The sequence below is a fragment of the Meriones unguiculatus genome, chromosome 14, assembly GCF_030254825.1.
Source record: "Meriones unguiculatus strain TT.TT164.6M chromosome 14, Bangor_MerUng_6.1, whole genome shotgun sequence".
In the NCBI taxonomy this organism is placed as follows: Eukaryota; Metazoa; Chordata; class Mammalia; order Rodentia; family Muridae; genus Meriones; species Meriones unguiculatus.
Window position 1 is genome coordinate 42,208,947 of NC_083361.1, and position 10,326 is coordinate 42,219,272.

At 37.5% G+C, this 10,326-nt stretch overlaps 1 pseudogene; it reads right to left on the reverse strand.

The window, feature by feature from the left end:
• Positions 1–375: 375 nt before the first annotated feature.
• LOC110565130 (peptidyl-prolyl cis-trans isomerase D-like) lies at positions 376–1,476 on the reverse strand (annotated as a pseudogene).
• Positions 1,477–10,326: the final 8,850 nt, after the last annotated feature.

Genomic DNA, 10,326 nt, shown 5'->3' on the forward strand with positions numbered 1-10,326 from the left:
TCATATTGATATCTTCAGTTTTAAACTAACTTTTCCCAGGAAAAGAAACAGAGAAAATAGTTACATCTTTTCTGAAAACATAAACTTTCTTTTCTGTATTGTGGAAGTACTTTTTTGGGGGGAGAGTGAGTGGGCAATGGCCCAGATTGTGTTAGCAATTACAGAATAATGATTATATATTTGTTTTCTAAAAAGAAACTTTATTTATTTATTTATTTATTTTTAATTTCAGCACACTTTATTAAGAAGGAACCTATGTCAGCAATTCTATATAAACAATGACAAAGAATCAAGAGAAACATCAAGGATCAGACAGTAACTTACATTATCTTTTATATAATCAATGTATAATACTTAATCAAAGTCGAATCCTTATTAAGAAAATATTTTTGTGTACACTGCCTTCTCTTTATCTTTCTGTGCCTTTATCGTTTGTTTGACTTTAAGCATTTCTGCCTGGATAGCTTTATCTCCTGGGGCCATCTCTGTGCCTTCTTAAGATCAGCCAAAGCTTGATCATTTTCTTTAATCCTTGCCATCCTTGTGCTCTGTGGTATAGTGCTTTGCTATTTGACAGGTCCATTTCAAGAGCCTCCAAACAACTGTCAATTGCTCCCTGCAAATCTGACATCTTCAATTTACAAACGCCCATATTCAGCACACAACTGAAAGCTGTAGGTTGCAGTCTGGATGTATCTGCTTTCTCAAGAACAGCCTTTGAACTATCCATGTAGCTTAAAACCTTTGCACATTTTTAATAGCTATCTCCCAGTTCTGAGACTTGAAAAAAAGTATTTCCGATGTTTTTTAGGTCTTCAGCTATTAAATAACGTTTTATCTACATCTTTTAAATCTGTATCGCATGTTTGGGGAAATCTGTATGATTATCACCAGAGTCATCTTTGGGAACTCTTCCTCAATCATCCCCTTCTTTCACATCTCCATATTCTGCAAAAACACACAATTTGGCAGGTTTTTTCACCATTCACTTCTACATTTTCAAGCATCCTTGTCACACCTAGTTCTTTAATTGACCAAATATCACTTTTCCCATCCAGATGAGGAGTTGGAACTATTGTAAAGAACTAAGAACTATTTGTATTGGGGCCTGCATTAGCCATGCTCATCAAACCCTCCCAATCATGATCATAATGAAAATTTTCATCTTTAAATTTTTCACCATAACTACTTTCTCCATCTGTGCCATTATGATATGAGATGTCTGCATCCTGAATCATGAATTTCTTAGTATTTCCATGAAAGGGGCATCCTTTAAAATGGAGTGGTGTCCAGTTGTGGACCCAGTATCTTTTTCTCCTGTACACAATGCATGAAAAATTTCTGTAGTTCTGGGAACAATACCTGCAAACAATTCTATAACAATTCTGCCAACTCGCTCTCCTTCAATGTCTACATCAAAGAAGACGGTGGGTTCTTGGGGTTGGAGGGCTTGGCTGCAGGGGATGGATGCGACATCTCTTCAAGAGCTGGGAAAGCAGGACTCAGGGCCTTGTGGGTGAGAGGGACTCAAAGGCTACAATGCCTCTAAGTGATAAACTGGTGACCACAAACTTCTATTTAAACGTTATTATAGATAACATGCAATTTAAAAGCATAGCATACCCAAATTACCAGAACTGAAATTACATATCTCACTGAACTTCAGTACAATTAGAATAGCCACCTTGAAGCTACAAGGTTGGATTTTACAGTTTTACAACTGAATATAGTTTATATATTTATCATATGTATATATTTGAATAAGTTCAAAAAACTTATTCAGTGTCTATTTTTTTCTGCCTATTATTGAAATCCTAATGAAAAAATGTTAGGTAATTGGCATATTTAAACACAAAAATCTCACAACTACTAGTATGTGAATAGTACGTAAATGATCAGATTTAACGAATAACAAAAAAATCCTTTAATTAGAATTATATATGTAAAATAATGAAGCCATAGGTAAACCTATTTTGAAACTCAATTAAAAATATAATTTAGAGGAAGACAAGTGTCACTGATACCAACAAAGCACCAAGGAAGCTTCAGTTCATACCAAATTTCCCCATTTTCCTTTGGGAATCTTCGCTCACCTTTTACTGAAACCACTGTAGGATTGTTTTCCTACATAATAATCATTACTTCCTCAGGGTTGACATCATGGCTAAATAAAACAACACAACACAGAAAAAAAATATAATTTAGAAGAGGAAGATGACATGGGAGAGAACTCAAGGAGAAAGAGTACTTGTTCTTCCAGTGGATTCACGTTCCAGTTCCTAGCACCCACCTCTGGAAGCTCACAGTCAACTGTAACTCCAACTTCAAGGGATGTGATCCTCTTATCCAGCCTCTGTGGGCAACTTCTCAGAATCACACACACACACACACACACACACACACACACACACACAAATTACATAAATGGACAAAAACTTAGAAATACCCTGTTCGGCTGGATAATGGTGCAACAACAAGCCATGTATTACTAAACAAAAATTCCAGTCTCAGCTCTGGGACACCTCTTTATGAGGTTTTTATCACAGAGGTGCAGGCCCTAATGTACATGCTCTTGACACTCTTCTTGATTGTCCACTAGAACTAGATACCACTGCCTAACTCCTATAGTGCAGGAAGGCGCCATGCAGGCTGCTGAGGGAGAAAAGCCATCCATTTTCTTAAATGTCTGTGAACCTTAAAAACTAAAATAACAACCTGCCAGGCAAGGTGGGCTGACTTGTGCAATAGCATTGTTGCTTTGGTGATAACCACCTACTCTTTGGTTAGATTTGAGACCTGCACCACAAGAGTAAAGCCATGATTTTGCTGTAAACCCAGTAAAAACCATATGTCAGAGGAGGTCATAGGCCACAGAGAGGAACTTGCTGCTGTCATTTAGCAACACTGAAATAGCTTCAAACTGACTTTTAAGCACCCAGGTTTACACCTGGGTGTAAATGTAGATGCTGATCTGGATTTTAATGAATTGATTAGAAAAGCACTTTTGAAGTGAATGTTAGCGAATGGAGAGGAATACTGATCAAGGCGCTGGGAACAAGGGACAACATTTACACCATCCCTTTTGGTGCTCAAAACTCCACAGGGCAACCAGTGAAATAGGAAGATTTAGCAGTCAGGAAATGGAGACAACAGATGTGAAACACTACCTTCTGGGCAGAACGTAGTTGTTGCAACCATGAAACCTCAGTGGCTAACTCCAGGTAAGGTTTCAGATGACATCCACACCTCCCAGTATGTGCCAGAAGCACAGTGTTCAAGAGGACGCTTTGCATGCCCCAGCAGGAAAGCAGCAACGGACACCTCAGGGCAATGTAAGTATTACTGACTGTTCTTGAGACCACCCTAAGTAGGTTCCCTGGAAAACGTGGTGATTTTCACCAAAGTGCATTATGTAATGCTGTTGCACACTCAGAGCACTTGTGTCTTACCAGAACCTTGTGAAGAGACTATTGAGTCTTCCATTGTGGGTATTTAGTTTATCAGCATACACATACCTATATTCTTAAAACATTCGTAATATTTGTTCATTTAAGAAGGCTCAGAATCCAACGGCAGAAAGTCAGTAAGTGAGGTAATGCACTGGGATGACTTCATATGTGTTGGCATGAAGAGAGTTGTAATATACCGATCTTATCCTTCAGTCTGGGTGTTCTTTGCTGTTGCTTCCTCATTCATGGCTGGCTTGGGCAATTAGTTTCTTTCTTTCTTTCTTTCTTTCTTACTTTCTTTCTTTCTTTCTATCTTATCAGAATAACTGAAATTTGATCAGGTGATCAAATAACAATTTTTGAACTGTTGTCTTTTTTTTTTTTACGTGGGCTTTGGACTCTGTTCATTATTTGCTACTTTCTATTTATCTTTAGTCAACATGAGCATATAATTTGAAGAATTTAAAGGGCTTTTAATTTTTTAAAAATGATTTCTGCTTTACAGAATCTTTGCCTCTGGGACCCCATGTGATCTAGGGACTAAAGTCTAAGGCATCAGAGCCATTTAAAAGACCCTAAATAATCTTTTAGCCAATATAGCTAATGCTTTAGATATACAAAAAAGGAATTAATGCTCAACTAAAAGGAGGCTTGATGGTGTTCAATCAGGGGATTGACCTCCTGCAGGAGCAAATTGATACCCTATGGCAAATCGCTCAACTTGGCTGTCAATGGAAGTATGCTGGACTTTGTGTCACTAGCATACAATATGAGAATTTTTCCCGTGCTGCAAATCTGTCTAAACAATTGTCTAGCTATATTTTAGGTAATTGGAATGAAGAATTCGATACTATGATGGAGCAGCAGAGCGGCCATTGTTACAGCAAATTCTACCAGAGTGGACGCAGGACTAGCCACAGGATTATCATCATGGATTGCTGCAGCCATGAATCATCTGAAGGAATGGGCAGGCATGGGAGTGATAGCAGGCCTTCTGGTGTTGGTATCCTTGGTTTGCCTGTGGCGTATATGCAAGATTAGAGTCTCACAACAGTGTAATGCAGCCATGATCATTCAGGCCTTTACAGCCATTGAAGCAGGACAGTCTCCCCAAGCATGGTTGGCTACCATAAAAAGCTAAAATGTTATGCTCAGGATGCGAGGCAAAGCACTGCACTCAGGGTCAGCTGCTTTCGACACAGAGAAGAGCATGTCTGATTGCATGCGGGTTTATGTCCCAGTTCCCGCCTCTGAGAAAAAGGTATCAGACGGGTCTGATGCTCTTTGGGTGGATGACACTTAAATGAACATCGGTACAAAGTCCCAATTTATTTCTAATATCAGAGATCAGACCTCTACTCTTGCCTGATGTATCTAAAACAAAAAGGGGGAACTGTAGGGAGCTGCGTAATGCCACGCCTTAAAGATGGAGCTGGTTTCCCCGCCTTCCACCTTCCCGATGGTGAGTGCTCTCTGTCACAAACAACTCCATATTTGGCTAAGGCTGAGGATCTGGCTTGCTTCTGTGTATGTGGACCTATCTGCATTGTCCATGAGGCATGCTGGGATTGGCTACCCAGAGGCTATTTAAGCTGTGGGCTGGTTTTCTCCAGGGTCAGAAGATTGTTCAAGGTTCCTGAATAAACAGCATTGAGAAGAAAAAAAAAATTTAAAAATTTTAAAGGAGTATTAAACTTTAATGCAAATTACTTATAATTTTTTTGCTTTTATACGTTGGTCTTTTATAAAATGCAGTATTTTAATTTTAATGTTCTGTAGATTTTATTCAGGAAAATTTATAGCTTTCAACATTTTATTTTGAAGTTTTCATGAATTTTGCATTAAATATTCTGAGGAATGTGATAACTGTTTCTAGATCCAATTACTGGTACAGAGATGCCAAATTTTTCTATTGTGTTTTTCTAGATTAAAGCTTTCATCTTCTATTAAAATGTTTTCTCTTTAAAAAAAAAAGAAGGCTCAGAAATTCAAGAAAGAGGAAAAAAATACTGAACAGTATCTGACAGTTAATTGTAAATAATTATCAATGAACATTATATAATTATTGGCAATGCTACTTTTTTCACCAGTATGCTTGGCATTTTAAAAAATTTTGACTAATATTTTATGTTATGTTTAAACATCTCAAAAGTTCATGGTGAAGAACTAAAAAATAGAGTCTAACCATTAATAGAAATAGTCACAATAAGTATTATACTTTAATACAATTTGATTTTAAATGAAATATTTAAGTCAAAACAGAGAAAACAGACCAATGGTTTTCATGATTATAGAAACAGAAGAGTGATATTGATAAAGTAAAACCAAAATTTTTAAATAAAATAAAAATTTAAATCTAACTTAGTTCTCATCACTTTCATTTTTTTTGTTTTGTTTTTTTTTTGTTTTGTTTTTTTGTAACACAAATGTTATTTTGTGAGGTCCTACATTGATAACATATGCTCTCTTGGAGATGGAATAAGTGCTTATTTATGAAAACTCTGTCAGTCTAGGGAGAATAGCACTCAATAATAGTCTGGAAAGTGGGAGATTATAGGATTATTTTCCTCATTGTATTTATACACATAAATTACAGATTACTCCCCTTGTTAGGAAGTATTCATAGGGTGGTCACTGACCGCTAATACATACACCAGCTCATTAATCGGGTATGTAATGTCTTAAATATGGAAGCAGAATGTAACAGGAATGTTGTCCTCAGAAGTAAAGAGTCATATTTACACACTGGATTGTCTATTAGTGTCAACACAAGCATAGAGATGATTGATATATAATAGAAAAATGATGGATTAAGGGCAGCAATACAACAATAATAAATCATGTAGAAGTACATAATTAAGAATGTTTTTATAAAACATATTAAACTCCTATAAATATCATACACATATGACAAGCTGAACAAAGAACACACATTTGTGAAATTTGTAATATAGAAAAAAGAGAAGTGTGTGTAATATGTAATGTCAAATGAATGCGATGGCTATTATCAGTTAGTTATCTCGACAGTCAGAAGCTGAGGCAGGTAAATCAATTTTTGAGTTACAGAAAAACCTGGGTTAAGCAGCTCATTTCAGGTGAGCCAGGGATTTAAAAGGTCCATCTATCTGCTTTATTTTATTTATTTATTTTGTGTTTGTTTGGGAACTCTATAGATTCAAAGTGTGAAGCCAAGATTTGTGGTAAGCTTAATTAAACAATCTCAGAACCTCAGCCTTGTCATTGAAGAGTGTGTATATTTTATCCACTAAAAGTTATATTTTTATAACTATAAGAATTGTTATAAAAATTCTTAAGGCTAACATATGTACAATTTATGCCTTAAATTAAAGTAGCAGGGATTGTGCATACCTAAAACTTAAAATTTTTAACATATTTCATAGAAAGAAAATAATTATGGGAACTATAATGCCAAAAAGGGTACCACACTAGAGAACATTGCTTAAAATATTTTTTAATTTTATTGAAAAGAGTTTATTTTTTCTCAAACAATATGTGCAGTTTACTGTTTCATTTATTTATTTATTTATTTATTTATTTATTTATTATGTATACAATGTTCTGTCTGCATGTACACTTGCACGCTAGAAGAGGGCACCAGATCTCATTACACATAGTTATGGAAATTGCACTCAGGACCTCTGGAGGAGCAGTCAGTGCTCCTAATCTCTGAGCCATCTCTCCAGCTCCCCAACCCCCAGTTTACTGTTTCATCTCCCTATATTCCTCCAAGTTTTTCCCTACCTCCCCTCCACTCTGAATTCATTTTCCTCTTTGTGTCCCGTTAGAAATAAACAGTCTTATATGTGAATGCAAACAAACATGACAAAGTAAAAACATGATAAGATGTTGCAAAACCTATTTACCAAAATTGGACACCACAACCCAACAGGAGTAACGAGTATCAAGGGCAGACTCAATAGTCAGAGACCAACTCATTCTCACAGGCACTAGTCCCATTAAAATACTAAGCTATTAACTATGATATATCCACAGAGAATCTGGTGCTTGCTGCTTCAGTCTGCGTTAGCTCTTATGTTCTTTGTTTAGTTGAGTCAGATAACATTGTTTCCCTGCTGTCCTCCATCTCCTCGGACTCTTATAATCTTTCCTCCTCCTCTTCCTCTGAGAGAAAAAAAAAATATATGGAGACATCCCATTTAGATCCTCTGTGTGTGTGTGTGTGTGTGTGTGTGTGTGTGTGTGTGTGTGTGTGTATCCCTGTCTCTATGTTTCTCTGCCTCTGTGTGTGCATGTGTGTATGTGTGTGTGTGTGTTTGGTGTGGAGTATGTGGCTATCCGTTCTACAGTGGTTCCTATCTTCTGCTGCCAGATGAAGCCTATCAGATGATTACTAGATAAAGCACTGATCTTTGAGTATAGGAAAATATAATCAGGAGTCATTGCATTAATACTTTTTTCTCAAACAATATGTACAGTAATTATTGGTTTTACCCTAGGAATTTGAGATATTGTCTTAGGTTTTTTTGTCACCCAAGCAGTGTTGGGTATGGGTTCTGTCTAGTGTAGTGAGCCTTAAGTCAAATCAGACATTGCTTGGTTACTCCCACAAATTATCTGTCATCACTGCCATAGTATATTTTGCAGGTAATACAGATTGTAAGTCAAAAGTTGGATTGATGTTGATGTTTCTCTTTATGTAGCCTACAGTGTGCTTTCCTGCATTAAAGAAACTGGAACAAATCAGTGAAGTCCTCCTGTAGGCATCAGCCCAAATCCTTCCAGTTCAGTGACTCTTGTGGGTATTGTTCTCAGCAATAGGTCCCACTGTCAATTTTCTGAAAGCAACCCACTCTTGTAACAAAAGCCTAAGTTGTTGGGATTTCCATGGAAACTCCTTGGCCAAAAACTCAACTGAATACAGCTCAGTCCCATCATTGGAAGCCTTCCCTGGCAACAATAGATGGCAAGTTGTGACTCCATATTCCCCATTAGATAAATCATCACTAGCATCACCTTCATATATTCCAAGCAGTTTCAATTGCACTAGTTTCCACATCATCCTCCGGGTGCCACCCAAACCCACTGTCTATCCCTCTATTCTCTTCCTCCACCACATCCCTTACCACCTGATCCTCTTCTCCATCCACCATAATCTCAGAATAAAATCTCATCTACTTCTATTTCCCAGGGAAAGCTATGTGTCCTCTCCAGACTGCCCTACTTTAGCTAATCTGTCTGGGTCTTTGTACTATTGCTTGTCTATCAATTAATTAATGACTGATGTCCATTTGTATGTGAATATATATCATATTTTTTTAAGTCTGGGTTACCTAACTCAAAATTTTTTTTTTACTTATGTCAATTTGACCATAAACTTCAAGATGTCATGTTTTTGACAGCTGAGTAATACTCTGTTGTGTAAATGTACCATGCTTTTTTATCCATTATTCCCTTGAGGGACATTTACATGGTTTCTACTTTCTGGCTACTATGACTAAAGCTCTCATGTTCACGGTTGAGCAAGTGTCCTTGTAAAGCTTCATTATGGTATATGCCTAAGAGTGGTATAGTTGAGTCTTTTGATTTCCAACTTTCTGAGGAAACATCATGTTGATTTCCATAATATAAAGGTTTGGACTCCCAACAGAAATAATGCAGTGTTACCCTTGCTCCACATTCTACTCAGCATGAATTGTCACACTTGTGTTATTGATTTTAGCCATTCTGACAGGTTTAAGACTGAATCTTAAAATTGTTTTGTTTTGCATTTACATGAGATCTAAGTATATTGAGCAATTCTTTTTGTTTTATATTTAATTTCAATTTATTCACTTTGTATCCCAACTGTAGCTCCTTTTCATTTGTCCCCTCCCAGTTAAACATTCCCACCCATTACTCCTTTTTTTAATTTTATTTTATCAATTACACTTTATTCACTTTGTATACCCCCATAAGCCCCTATCTCCTCCCCTCCCGGTCCCACCCTCTCTTCCCTTTCTTCACACATGCCCCTCCCAAGTCCACTGATAGGGGAGGTCCTCCTCTCCTTCCTTCTGATCTTAGTCTATCAGATCTCATCAGGAGTGGCTGCATTCTCATCTTCTGTGGCCTGATAAGTTGCTCCACCCCTCAGGGGGAGGTGATCAAAGAGCAGGCCAATCAGATTATGTCAAAGGCACAACCTCTTCCCATTACTATGGAACCCACTTGGACACTAAACTGCAATGGGCTACCTCTGTGCAGGGGTTCTAGGTTATCTCCATGCCTGGTACTTGGTTGGAGTATGAGTCTCTGGGAAGACCCCTGTGTTCAAATTTTCTGGTTCTGTTGCTCTACTTGTAGAGTTCCTGTCCTCTCCAGCTCTTACTATTTCCCACTTCTTACATAAGATTCCATGCACTCTGCCCAACCGTTGGCCATAAGTCTCAGTATCTGCTTTGATAGTCTGCAGGGCAAAGCCTTTCAGAGGCCCTCTGTGGCAGGTTCCTAGGTTGTTTCCTGTTTTCTTCTTCTTCTGATGTCCATCCTCTTTGCCTTTCAGGATGGGGATTGAGCATTTTAGTCAGGGTCCTCTCTCTTGCTTAGTTTCTTTAGATATATAGATTTTACTAGGTTTATCCTATGTTATATGTCTAAATGAGTGAGTATATACCATGTGTGTCTTTCTGCTTCTGGGACAGCTCACTCAGGATGATCCTTTCTAGGTCCCACCATTTACCTGCAAATTTCATGATTTCCTTATTTTTCATCGCAGAGTAATACACCATTGTGTAGATGAACCACAATTTCTGCATCCATTCTTCAGTTGAGGGGCATCTGGGCTGTTTCCAGCTTCTGGGTATTACAAATACAGCTGCTACAAACATGGTTGAACAATGTCCTTATTGTGTACTTG